Consider the following 14,140-nt stretch of genomic DNA (forward strand, 5'->3'; position numbering starts at 1 on the left):
TGATTCTATACGTTTATACTCTTCATATTGCCTTTTTACGTACACAAGGAGCTTGCGAACTAATTAGGAAAAAAAAAGAAAACGTGGGATTCGCATGACTATTTTCAATACGAATTCACCCATCTATTTCCAAGAGATCGAATTTTCCCACCAAGTTCAAATCGACGTTTCTAATTTTTGGTAGTTTTTCGAATAACGCACCCTGTTCGCGACAACGTTTCCATTTTCTTACGGTCACGGCCGTCCGATTTCCAGCCCTTGGAATTCGGCATCCGAAGCCGCTAATCGACTACTCGGGCACGTTTCCAGAATTCCGAGTAATATATATCGAATCGATCCCAACTATAATCATCATAGTTAACGTCAAATTAGCACAAATTCAAACTATCTCAAACCAGGTAGAAACTTTGGCCGAACTTATAATTAGACAACCAGATAATGCAGTTCGCCAATCAGTTGATAAAGTTCACACTGAATTCGAAAGCCGGAGTTTATTGTTCCGGGATGAAATAGAAATGCTTGACGATTTTACTTTCCTATACATGAATTACAAATTGCATCGCGAAAACTATTCGTAAGGCTTCAACGGACCGTGACGTGTTTCTGTTTTTCACATGAGCGAGAAGCTAAGTCTCACCGGCAACATCGCTGCAAGCTCTTTTCTAAGCTAAGTGCGGTCCCGCATGGTACTTGAAATTTTTTTCACGCCTTACAGACGCAGCGTTAGCTCGATACACGTACTTGTCAGCGTGTAACAATTTAACGATACTCAATTCTCACCCACAACGAGTCGCAAGTTTGACGCGCCACGGGCGTTCTCGAACGAGTGAATCATCAACGTCCGCGCGTAATTCCATTTCTTGAGTTGGTCAGCTCGAGCTACATAAACTCGAGAGTGTAGAGTGTGGGCACTACGCTCACGTAGTTTCCCACGATACACTTGTTCCTAACCATTATCACCTTGAAACGACCGTCGAAAGAACCACCGGCGCTTTCCGCGTCTTCGACGCGCTATACGTACCGCGGGAAACGTTTACGACGATATACCTACCAACCCTGTAAGAGTAAGTCAAAGGGCACGAAATTGTATATCGTTCTCCTACTCCCTATTCTACCGAGACACAATGCGGCGATTCAGAGTTCACACTTGCACCGACGCTCGAAGAAAAATATATCGTCGAGTCGACGACGCCCGTAATTAGAGTTCTATTTTCAAGACTCCGCGTCCTTCCGTCGGCGATCGGATCAACGATTTTGACGGACGATTTGACGATGATTGAATTAATGCCACCGCAAGCTGTTCCATTGAAAAGAACGGTAAACTCGACCACCCCAGAAGATCGCGGACCTCATGATTTGTAGGCTGCAGGGGTCTGAATTCTGGTCTAGGAATACGGGACTGAATCCGCGGTAACCACAGCTGACTCGCTGATGGCTTCCTGGTTATTAATCACTGCGCAAGATTCGTAGGTACGTTTGTAGACCCGACTCTAGCGGCGGCTACTTTTCGTGATTTTTTACCGCGGATTGCGGACATAATGTGCATAGGGCTGGCGAACGAGTTACGCGTTCGGAGTGTAGGTTTTGCGAACCGGATTGATTGATCCGATTAAAATCCGCCCACGCGAATTGTACGCCTCTCGTACACACGTGCGTGTATGGCAGTTGATTTAAAAGCTACGCGTTACTTTATTTCTATCGCTCGTGGTTTTTATTTTCGAATTATTCGCGTGCCGCGGTGCGGATTGTTTGGCTTTTGGAATCGTTGAATTTTCCGCTACAACGTTTTACAATTAATTACGCAAGCGCGGTCAACGTTACGCCGGAACATTAGAATTAATTCGGAAGGTTGATAAACTAGTAAAACCAGCTGTGCGGTTGGAAACTGTAACGGTATAATCCATGCTAACGAAATGATTTGGATAGAAAAAAAAAGAAAAAAATTTTTATACTCCAAACAGCTTTCGTTTCTTTACCTGGACACGTTCGTAACGCTTCACTCCAGTTGTGAGACAGTCACTTTCGGACTTTCGGTCACCCGTTAAAAATTCGATTACGTCAAGCTTCTAACGTTGCTTCCGTTATTTCCCCACTAACCAGATGTCGACGATCGAATTATCAAATCTTCTCGGTCTCGGTCGTTTTAAAATACCGAATAATAAACCTGCATTTCGACTCTCGGTATCTTGAGATAAGCTATTGACTCTCGCCGCCTGCAGTAAATATTCTCTCGTCTTTGTTTCGTCTTTTCTTTTTATTTAAGCGTTCAGTTTCCTTTTCCTTTTCTTTTTTTCTTTTTTCTTTTTTCTTTTTTCAGAAGAGTCGAAGCGTTAATGCGTTAACCACTCGTCGTACTTCGGAGCGAGGATCACGATATTTACACGCGGCAAAGTCTGGGACACGCGTGATTATTGGTAGGGGTAAAATGTCGGGCTTTATTCCCGCAGCGGGAATATCTCCAAGGTTAACCACCTTCTATTTGCATTGTATTTTAGAAACCCCCTTTGTGCAGCTGTTACTGCAGTTTCTACTGCAGTTATAAACGCATAAACGCGCGGTACCTGTTCGTGTATGTGCTAATTTCACAATGTACACGCAGACTTGTAAGGACGAACGAGCCGATACGACGCGTTTTCTTCACGCGTCTTATGGAAACGAAGATGCTGCTACCACACCTGCGCGATTCACCTATTTCGATTTATATGTACTACTCGAGAAGCACCTCAATTTTTCATCACCTAGGGACCCGCAATTACAATCGCACGGATGCGTTAGCATGCTGATTTTATTCCTAGGCTATCCGTGTGAAAATGTCGTACCACCGTCTCCACGGATCGAGAGTGAGAATGTTTTTTTTTTTCATCAATTTGGCTCGTTGACGTGTTCGCATAATCGAATGCTTTCATCATCGCAGAAATAATTGCAACGCGACGAATCCGATGGATTCTGTTTTCCGTTCGTCGTTTTATCTCGAGTCCGATTATTTCGAAAAAGAGACGATAATAAAATCGGTGAACAAATTTTTACATCCTCTCGATTCCACGGGTTACACGCGCGTTCGGAACCTTATCGTTTCACTTTTACTACGAAGCTCTTTATACGGCATTTATTTCTTGCGAGTATGAGATTCGAGGTTTTATTCTCTCATTAATGTCCCTTATAAGGGGACTCGGGTGCTCACCCTCTCGGGCGCGTTTAGCATACATCAATGGCCATGTGGCTGCGCCGTGCCGAGCGGTCCTTGAGACAGGAAAGCCTCGCCCATCTTCGACCGCAAGGTAGATACAGATATAGATATAGATATACATATATATACGTATATGAATTTAATGCTTATTCAACTCTTGGGATGACGATAGTCTGTTCGATGAACTCGGAGCTTTATGGATGTGGAAGAAATCCTGTTGCACGCAGCCCCCTCGCGTCCCCTCGTTTGTCGAAAAAGAACAGTTCGACTTCCGCCTCGAACGCACGCCTTTCTTCTTCCCCTCGGATATCGTACGAACGGCGACAAGTGCGACCCGAAGTCGTGTATATCGAACGATAGCGTAATATACGGATGAGAGAAACGCGCAGTCTTACAAACGCGATGCCGTAGCATCCGAACTCGGATAGTGGCATCAGGTGGCAGTAAAATCTGGCGTTTACGACCTCATGCTGCGGGCAGCGAAGTCGACGGAGGCGAAAGACGACTGACCGGGTAAAGAAGCCTTCGTGTGTGTAAAGGAAAACCTTCGGGACAAACAAGCGGAGTAGACGCCGATTGGAAATCTCCGGTGAGGAGAAATTATAAGAACGAAATTCTCGACGAAAAGTACCAGAGATGTCGAATAATCTGGGCGAGAATTGAAATACTGCAGGAAATGGGAAAATGTGTTATCCACTTTTCAGAAATTCTTCGATTCTTCCGACTCGTGATCGTTACGGACTCTGCATATCGTGTAGTGACAATCTACAATTATCACCGGTGATTCAAAAAAAGTCGAAGCTCCATGGAATATTGAGGATTGTTGGAATAAATTTCCCGTGGGAACGAAAAAAGACGACGACAATTCTCCTCAACGATTTTATTCCGAAGTTCAAAGCGAACGTTTATGTTTCGTAACCACACAGACGTCATTTTTCTCCTCTTCACTAACAAGCCGGGCTTGTACGTACATATATTTTTTCAATTCTTGTATGGGGTATTCGTCCTGGCTCCCGGGATCGTTCTGGATAAATTATTACCGTTCGCACGCCGCGACTTTGGGCGCATATTTACATATCTCGAATCCCATTTCCTGACCATCTGTCTTATAGTTATAATAGCTTTTCGTTAGAGCGTAAAGTAGCCGAGGAATAACGCGCTTCCTACTTATTCGTTATAAAGTTTAACGCTGAATTGAGACAGAAAAAGTCGGTCAGAGAATCCGTTCGGATTCTCTTTCGTAAGAATAAATCGTAGTGTACGTCTATTCGGTGAATCGCGAAGAAACCGCGAATTCACATTTCTCCGTTATCACACCGTCAGTGACTCGTGATTCTGAAATAAGGTTGCACGTTGCTGCTCGATTGAGAAACATTTCCCACCCCAGCGACTTGTCACTGACATTTCAAACGGGCTACGCGAGATCTTGTCGCCCACGCTCATTTATGGAATCACCGTTAAGCCGCTCGACGATTTGATTACTTGTCTGCCGTACAAAAAAAAAAAATGAAAAAAATGAAAAAAAAAAAAACAAACAAATACGACATCGAGGAAAGGATTTGTCCCCAAGTTTCTATTTTTACTTCAAAGTCAATTCCTCCCCGTACCACCGGAACGCCGCTGTGCTCGCGTCTCTCGCTCGTATTGATGTCACCGGCGGATGTTCTTCCCGTAGGAAAAATCATGAAAGTTGAATGCACGGTTACGAATTTGTGTGTACCCGGAAAGCGGAGGTGGGCGGGTAAAAAAGGAATAAGGTTGCTCAAGAACTTTAGTCGACAGGTGCGCGCCGTTCCGCGCTTGTCGCATTGCTTCGGCCACGGATCAAGTACCTGCGGTACGACCGAGACAACCTACGCCTAAAATATGAGCGTCGCGTGGGCCTCGAAGTGTTTTCGATCTTTCGCTCGACTCGTTCATAAATTAACCGTAACACACGAGTCACTTCCATCTTTGGTGGCGGGCCGGAAAATCCGAGCACCTTTTAAATCGGAACCAACGTTCGACTCTCGTAATAACAATCGCTGAAGTGCATCCACTCGGACATCGCGAACCGATTCTGGATATTCCCGAGCAAAGACTTCCGTTGACTTTCCACCTCAATAGCGTGCACATGACTCGATTGTCAGGGTCAACCGGTGTTCGGTTCACTGGAAGGTGTTCGCACCGTTAATTTGATCATTTTGTTTTTTGTTTTTCAACGCTTTTGTTCGTCGACATGTTTTCCAGATACCATGTTTCAGTGGGGATCGATGAACGAATTGGAATCTAAAAATGGCTAAAAAATTTCTGCATCGATCGCTGCGGGGGCGATTTCGCAGATCGGGTTATTTCGGGAGTACCTATAGGTATCCCCATCGGTCGATCGGCGAAATTTTTGCACCATCTTTTGGAAGGTACCGGGGTCGGGGACTCGGTGCGGTCGAGATTGTCCGTAGCGATCTTTTCGACGGGGCGATGCAGCGGAAGTAAATTTCGCGGTAGAAAGAATGACGGTGGCAAAGTTTTACGATCCTGAAATTCTCGGTCATTCCACATCCGGCAGTGCGGCAGAATATATCTTCGTATATGCCGGGGCAGTTTCACAGACTTCGTGGATTCCGCGTGCGTGGTATATAGGTATATACATACACACACGTATGTATATATACTTTTATAGACTTTGGCGCAGCTTACCGTGCTCGCACAGAGACGCCAACTTAAATAAATGTTATATTATCTATACGAGTATATATCCCAATAATTTACGAGCGTTCTACGGGGTAACGGTAACGGGCAATAGTACGTGAGCGTTAGCTCACTGTAATATGAAGTGGGTAATATGAGCCGGGGTTATCGAGCTGAAGGGGGTTTCCATTTTTCACGAATATCGATAGCCGGATAGCTAATGCCAAATCGACGCGGTCGTAGTCAATTTGACTAGTTTTCTCACGAGTCCAATACACAGCCCGCTACACTTACGAGTATATGCATACACATATCTTTACGTTTACGTATTATAATGCGCACACGCGCACACACACACCTTGCACGATATTGCACCGACATTATTGTAACGTGCATGCGTGCGACGAGAACCGCATACGGAATCATGTGGACAGACCCATTTCATTGGCGATATTATACGGAAGGGGCAAAGATCAGTACGGTAGTACTTTTCGCTAACACGATACACATGACTGGTCTGCTACGTTGTTACATCGAAACTCGGCACTTGAAAAAGTTAAGCATGCATGTTTCAAAGACACGGGGAACGCGCGCACTGCGCGGACGTAACGGAAATCGGCTTCGATCGTTATGCATGCACATGAACATGGTATACATACAATACATGTAACCGCGCGCTACACCGCTGTGAAGACTATTGTCGCGTCGATAGTTTTTTTCAACAGGTAATTCGAAGTAGTGCCGGGAATAGATAAGCCATCCGTTATCGCGGGTATATACGCGACTCGCGTTCTTCTCTTTCGTTCGATTGGATATCTTTTTATATGCAAAAATCAGTCCGTCGACAGCGCGATAGTTGCCCCGTGTGCACGCTGTCACGTACGAGGTGCACAGGTGAATATAATACATGCAAGTTTATAATTTACATATATATTTGTGGATAGGTATAAATATATTTACCGGGGCGAACGCCGGGTATGCAAATGACTGGGGCGTATATCGAAGCGAAGTAATTGGCATTAGGTTGTTTCAATGTGCCGAGTACATCGAGGATATGTATGTGGAATATAAAGGGTCGTCGGCGAAGCACGTCGAGTATTCGGTTATTGGTATACGGTACACGTGATGAAACATTGCGACATTGGGGATAAATGTGGAAGTAGAATTACGGAACGTTTGCCAGATGCGCGATCTTCATCTAATGATGTCATGATTCCATTGGTACGATATATTTATTTTCCGAATACCTGTACCCGATGAATAATTTTCCCTTACGTGCTTCTCGCGGCTAAGGTGTAACCTATGCCTCCTACTATTACAAACAAACCGAATTGACAAGGGAATGACGTAGCTGAAGGTGTGTCGCAGAATTTCGCTGCGGATCTTGATGGAATATTAAGCGTATGCTGAAAATGAGAATCTTATACAACCTATAGTCGTACCTGTGGGCGTGACTCTCTGTTATCGTCGAGAATTGAATATAAAATGTAATCCCGGATGGGAACTTTTGCGAAAACATTCCCCGTTCGTAGCTGAAAATAAAATTACAAATAATAAAACTGCGATTCCAAAAACTTCCCGTTGTGATCGTTCACGTCGAATGAAACTACCCGCTAATTCGCTCGATCGGTTGAGAAACTTTGCGTGAAAAAGTTGCAGGTGTAACGCGATGCAGATGGCAAGTGTGCCGTTCAAGCTACCTGGATTCCACAATGGAATAATTTGAAAAAAAAAAATGTCATAATCTTTAGGTAAATTCTCGGTAGGAGACGATGACTTTTTTCTCACAAGCCACGTAACGTATTCGGGAACGGTACGTTATACCGTTTCTATGTACTTTTATCGCATCGCATGTTACGTGTACATTTGGAATTTACGCATGTGCGTGATAAGCGCATTCCCATCCCCGTCGACTCGAGAGGAGGCTGGATTTTTATGGATTTCGCAGACGGAAGATCGTAAACATGCGGTATCTTGAGAAAAGTTCGTTTCTACTTCTCATGGTTTCGTCTCGAACCGATTTCGACCTGACCGCGCAACGTCCTATCGGGTAATCGGTCGGACTTGTGAGAGATTTTTTGAGCCGTTGATTCCACGAAATCACTCCTGTCCAATAAGTCGCAGTACCGTAAGCCGGTAGTTTTTAGTCACAAGCTGCAATTTATGTGGACCACCGTGGGTGGACGTTGCACGGGGTGTATCGTGTAGCATCGCCTGTGTGTAACGAAAAATACGACGGAGTAAACCCCGATATTTTTCATAGGGTGATCGGCACTTAAGTTCTCTTATCGAGCCGAGTGCTCGCTACGAGGAAAGAAAGCCGATGAGATATTGCTTTTCTGTAACAGTCTTCCTAATAATGTGTAAGATCTTCGCTCCTCGGTAAAACATGACCCGTAACTGTACATCGTGCAGCTCAAACTGTATTCTTCTTATCTGCACGCCGTTTGATATTTATTCTAAAAAATTATTCGTGAATTTTGAAAACCAGAATTTATTCCGATCCGTCCTCTGTGATGAAAATGGTAGGAACTTCGATGCGATTAATTTTTTTGATGTCGGTTTTTGGTTCGTCGTGTTACAGAAAGTAGAAAGAAGCGAGTGAACTTCTGTAATTTATTTATTTATTTTTTTTTCAAGGTGTCTTCGATGAAAGTCAAAAGCGAAGTTGAGGCGATATACGTTATCCGCGTTCAAAGTATTCATTGAATGCTGTTCCAACCGCATATGGAAACTGGCGTACATTTACACATTGTAAGACTGCACTGAATCGCGGCGGGATGGTGACCTTTGTTCAGAAGTGACATTTTCTTTCCAAGCCCACTCTCTCGTTTATTCATACGATACCTACATAACTACGTAGACTTTCTAAAGGGTGATTTCTTCGCCGAACCCACACCGTCACTCGCTTATTCGAAATCTAGTTGATTTTTTACCGATTCGCTAACCCACATGAACATCGATCCATTTCAATAATCTACTCGTTAAAAATTCTGGAAATAATTACTCCGTTTCTAAAAATTTCCATACGCAATCATCGTTAACGCCATGCGATGTGTAGTCGTAGATTTAATTTGAAAAAAAAAAAAAAAAAAAAACGAAAAATCGACGCATCGTATGCGAGAGCGGAGACGCGCTATTTTTTCCCGCATTCTGAGCATCGGTTCTTCTCTCACGCGATTAGCGATCGTCGTACATCGCGTGACCGGTGTACCACCGCAGGCGAAAAGTTGTAACGTAGAAATAAGTACGGTGAAAAAAAAAAAAAAGAATGAAAATTAAGGACTCGCTAAGGTTTCCTAACAATGAATCGCACGGATTTTTTGTTTCAGGTATGTATAACGGCGGCCCTTCGCTTCCAACCGAATAGAAACCCTTAAAATTTCGGAACACGTTTGCGGACTGCGGCAAAATTTGGTATGGCTCATAAACGATTTTTTGGAATCTCCGAAGAAACTTTTCTCTCAGCTGATTATCTTCTACCCGAATGAGATATTTCGAGTAAAAAGGAATGTCGTAAAAAAATAGTGAACACGAAACAAACCAATCGCGTTTATCGTGATGTTCGAATCTACTGAACCACGAAGTCCTTCTGGTCCAAGAAAACTCGAATCTCCCGTTCAATTCGAGAACATATCGCAACACTTTCGACATCCCGACGAGTTATTTACAGATGTAAATTGAGGTGAGCAAAGTCAGCACAGGTGTGTTTGAATAGACCGTGGAAAGAGAGTGCAGTAGTAGTCGGGTTAGAGTGCAGGGACCATGTTCCAGAATACCAAAGTCATGATATCGAAGGTTAATACTCTGTTTGTTCTTTTTTCTTTTTTTTTTTCACTCGACTAGACTTTATTATTCCGTCATCCGCTCACCCGCCCACGTGAAATAGAAGAAGAATCGAATAATGGAATACATTTTGTGGAGCTTTGATGCGCGGTACAAGGTGGGCGGCAAAAATAAGGACCATCTTCAAGCTTTAACAAAAGCTGAACGCGTCTACGAAACGTATACAGTGACCTATTTTTTCTCTTAATAGACTCGGAAAATCGAGCTTTTGGTCACTCAGTTCGTATACATCGTTCTGAGAATAAATTGTCTTTGACTTAAAAAAAACCCTATCGTCGCTCAGACGATACATTTCTATCACGTGTGTAATACACGGCTCTTTTATTCTCATCTCTATTTTTAAAGTCTCGTGTAAAAAACGGAGCCCTTACAGGGTAACTCTTGCGTCCGCCTGTCCGTCCGTCTGTCACAGCCAATTTTCTTGAAACATTTCTACTTTCCCTAAATTTGCTGCAGGCCGTTGAAAAGACGATGCAACGCTTCTCTCTCGATCCGTTGTAAATTTATTCGGGTGCCCCAAAGGCATGCAATTCCATCGGACAATGTAAGGACTTTGTAGGTATATGTAAATTGGGACTCCGCGGGTTGAAGTTTCGCACTAAGGATCGAGCGGGTCAGTCAATCAGCCTTGATGTTCTGCAAAAGCGAATCGGGTGATTTCGGATCATGGCTCCCAAAATCAGCATATTATTTTAAAAACCGATATAAATTCGTGAGCCTGCCGCAATATCCTGTCGAGGATCTCTTTCTCCGGCAGTTTTCTAGATACGACAAACCGGACGTACGACTTGCCCGATTAAAAATCAAGTCCGAAGGATTTCACGTCTTAGTTAAATATCCATACGAACGAGCGTCGCCTAAGGATAACGAATTAGGAGGTCTGGGCAGACTTTCCGAGGACAAAAGTCTTCATGGCGTCCATTTGGCTTCCTGTAATACGTATTTCATTTCTACGTATTCTTCGAGGAACTCGATCGTCTGCTATGCTGATATAGGTTTTAAAATATAATTATTCGGAAGAAGACATGAAAAAAAAAAAATTGAAACAAAAAAGGAGTATCGTTTACCTAGATGCACGGGCTTCACGGTAGGACGCTTTATTTCACGGATGGTTAATATTTCGGAACGTTTCCTACTGAAAACAACCGCGAGTTATGGGTTTTGCTTATACATATATACGTATATAGGTATATGCCTAATGAAGTTCGTCTATTCCTCAAATTGACGTAGTTGAAATAATTGGTAATAATTTAAGGAATTTAAACTGTCGCCAGAAATGAATATCGAATAGAGTTGAAAGTAGCCGGTATTCGTATGAGATTATTACACCGTATAATTTACAATAAAACTTATTTTCCCATATGTACGATGTAATAGCTTCGAGGCACGGTCCACCGGTATACATATAATCCATAATTGCAAAGTAAACGCCTGAAATAGCCCGGTTCTCTGCGGAATCGTCATACTCTTTAATCTCGTACTTTACATGTACAGTGATTGGCTCGGCAATCATGGCACGCCTCGCGGATCGTGTTCAACTTTCCGCGTGCTGTTGGACGTAATATTGAATACGTAACATATTATTATGGTGTATATTGAATTTTTAAGGAATCACGCGGTGAGCGCGGTGTATATACACATATATATCCATTTCCAGTTCTCGATTCATTTGCGTAAGAACCTAGAGCACTGTATCCGATCGTTCGAGAAAAAGCGGTCGAGCTCTTGATTTTCATTCCCAATTCCCTCCAAGATTTAGGACCATTTTTATCCCAAATAATGCCGGTATGGCTCCATCGGAAATCGAGTTTTTGAAAAAGTTCATTTTTACGAAATTCATAATTCATAGATCCCAGAACCTCCGGGCGATCCGATTATTTTCCGACTATATATTTCAACGATCAAAAAATTAGAAAAAAAAAACCAGAATAACCCGGCACTCGGAAAGCTCAAATTTTTTGCGACAGAATCTCGACAGTCTCGAAATTATCGACGGTATTCAATATCGCGGTATTTTCCGTCGGCCGTTCTCTTCTCCCCTCCGGCAAACGATCCACCGTTGATGGCAATATTACAAAGGGCCAAGGTCGGTACGATCATTGCCAAGCCGTGGACGTTGGCGTCCCTGAATCCGGTGGTGGTCGAGCGATTATTTCGGCCATGCATTGCGCACGGGTAGTCAGCAATGATCATTGTCGGTGCATATGGGGCTCATTCGAGGGGATGACGAGCTATTTGAGCTCGAGCGGACTCGTGATGTGGGCCGGTGCACGATTTCACGTGAGTTGCGGTGTGGGTGACTGCGAAGCCGCCCGTATCTTCGACAACAAATACACCTGCGGCAGCGTTGTAACCGACGCGAAGTTGTTCGAGCATACGTGACGATATACACGTACAGGTATAGCGCCGCTGCGGTAAATTATATATCGTTGCAACGCGACACCGGAACACGGCGGCTAATTTTATTGGGTGGAGAAAAAAATTCCGGCGAAATTTGGCACTGGTGAACAAAAAAAAAATGAATGAATGAATGAATAAATTTTTAGGGAGAACGCGCGCGCGAAACAAAAAAAAAAAAAAAAGCTGCGCAACAAAAAAGGGATCGCGTATAGGTGGGTAGGGTACGCGAGGCATGTGTACGGTTAAAGGGATTATCGGATTAAAGGGCGCGATTTCATTATCGCGTTGATGGTGTGTGGGCTGTTCGCGTCGAGTAGAGGATGCTGCGTCGTCATCGGTGTTTATCGGTGATTGTAGTCATCGCCTCTGGGGTAATGTACTTCACGGGGGGTGGGAGGTGGTATACATCGGACGACGCGAATAATAGTCGCTGTTGGTTATCGAAAGTTGGCTCGTTGAAATTGCAGAGATTGGGAGAGGCTCCTGTAGTGAGTCAATTAATAGATGTAATCACGAGGGTGGACTCAATTAACGCGAGAAGCTCTCGCGCGTGTGCGCGCGCTTGCGAATTTATCGCGTGTAATTTTCTTTTAAAGCCGGCTGCAAATTTTTCACGGTCGGAGACAAATCGGAGGACGACCACTGGGCCCCGGGGACGTGTCTCCGATCTCTAAAGAATAACACCACATCCATATGGATGAAGAGTGAGAAGAGGAGGAAAGAAAGAAAAAAAAATATCTCGCTTTTCCATAAAATTACAGAAGCAGCAAATCTCCTGACCTAATCTTTCCGCAAATCGAGTCTAATATAACCTGCATAAAGTCTGAGATGCCGCCGGTTACATACATAAATGCATAATGATGAGAGAAGAGAAGATTCACTAGCGCGGGGAGAATTCGTTAAGTGGGAATGCAGCAAGAAATATGGTCGGGTAGACGGACGTTACGTATAGAGACGTTCGGATCTCTCGTGTACCCGAGCATAAGGTTTTCTAGAAATCCCAGAAATCGGCGCAAATTCTGAATTCGCGAATGTACACGACGACTCCTCTATCTTCGCGGTGCAGATTCAGATATGAATTCGAACTCCGGGTCTTACGTATCGTTTTCATAAATCACATTTGAATCCCGGAGAGCTGAAATGTCACCGGGCCGTACATAGATCGGAATAGAAATGCGCGGAAAATTTAGTACGACGAGAAATATTTGAAAAACAAAAACAAAAAAAACCCCCGGCTTTCTTTATCATATTCCAACACAGCGAAAGTGAATTATTTGAGGGAAAGTCATCGGATCTTTGATGTAGAATATTAAAAGCAAACCGCATGATGCAACGAAGAAAAAGTAGATTTCTATCTCTTGCATCTTGGATAACGTGCCGCGGTTTATTCCGATCTTTGGAATACCTTCCAACGGTATGTAATAGGGGGAGCGATTTCGTACGGAAGGAATTTGTTCCGCCGTTACTCTGCAGGGATGAATTTTTAACATGAGAAAGCAGAATTTCGGAGCGCTTTAGCGAACGTGCGTCGAGTTTATTCCCATTATCGGAATATGGTCGATCGGGGTTGTGAATCAGGTTTTCTCCTACGATCGTTATAATGGCGATAGGAATTTACAGAAAATATAAAACCGATATCTTCATATTATCTGAGACGCTGTGGACACGCGATTCATGTCTCCACCTTTGTCAGATGGAATGCAAGAGACAGAAGTCGACGTCGGAGATATAATGAAGAAAATCAAGTTTTAAAACGTAGCCTATCACGCGCACGAAACGTAAATGCAGTCCGCTGGACAGCGGCAGTCGGAGGTATAACGAACTTCAAACGCCCTTGCGCGCGGCATTCTTGTTGTTCGATCATGTGAAACTGGCTCCAAACTTGTAGAATTTCATTTTCATGGACACTGCGTTTGCACAGCGTATATACATATATATATATATGCGAAACCGCCGGCGGTTGGCTCGTACGATTTTTGCATAAGGAACGAAACGACGTTACTCAAAACCAAATGAATTCCAAAACCTCGAAACGGTACG

General features: G+C 43.7%; 1 protein-coding gene across 1 annotated transcript in view; it reads left to right on the top strand.

Annotated features, from left to right (window-relative positions):
• LOC105687870 (cadherin-99C) overlaps nt 1–14,140 on the top strand; it is an 81,541-nt gene that overhangs the window by 33,873 nt on the left and 33,528 nt on the right. The gene's annotated exons all lie outside the window — the stretch shown is intronic.

The sequence above is a fragment of the Athalia rosae genome, chromosome 6 (assembly GCF_917208135.1).
Source record: "Athalia rosae chromosome 6, iyAthRosa1.1, whole genome shotgun sequence".
NCBI lineage: Eukaryota > Metazoa > Arthropoda > Insecta > Hymenoptera > Athaliidae > Athalia > Athalia rosae.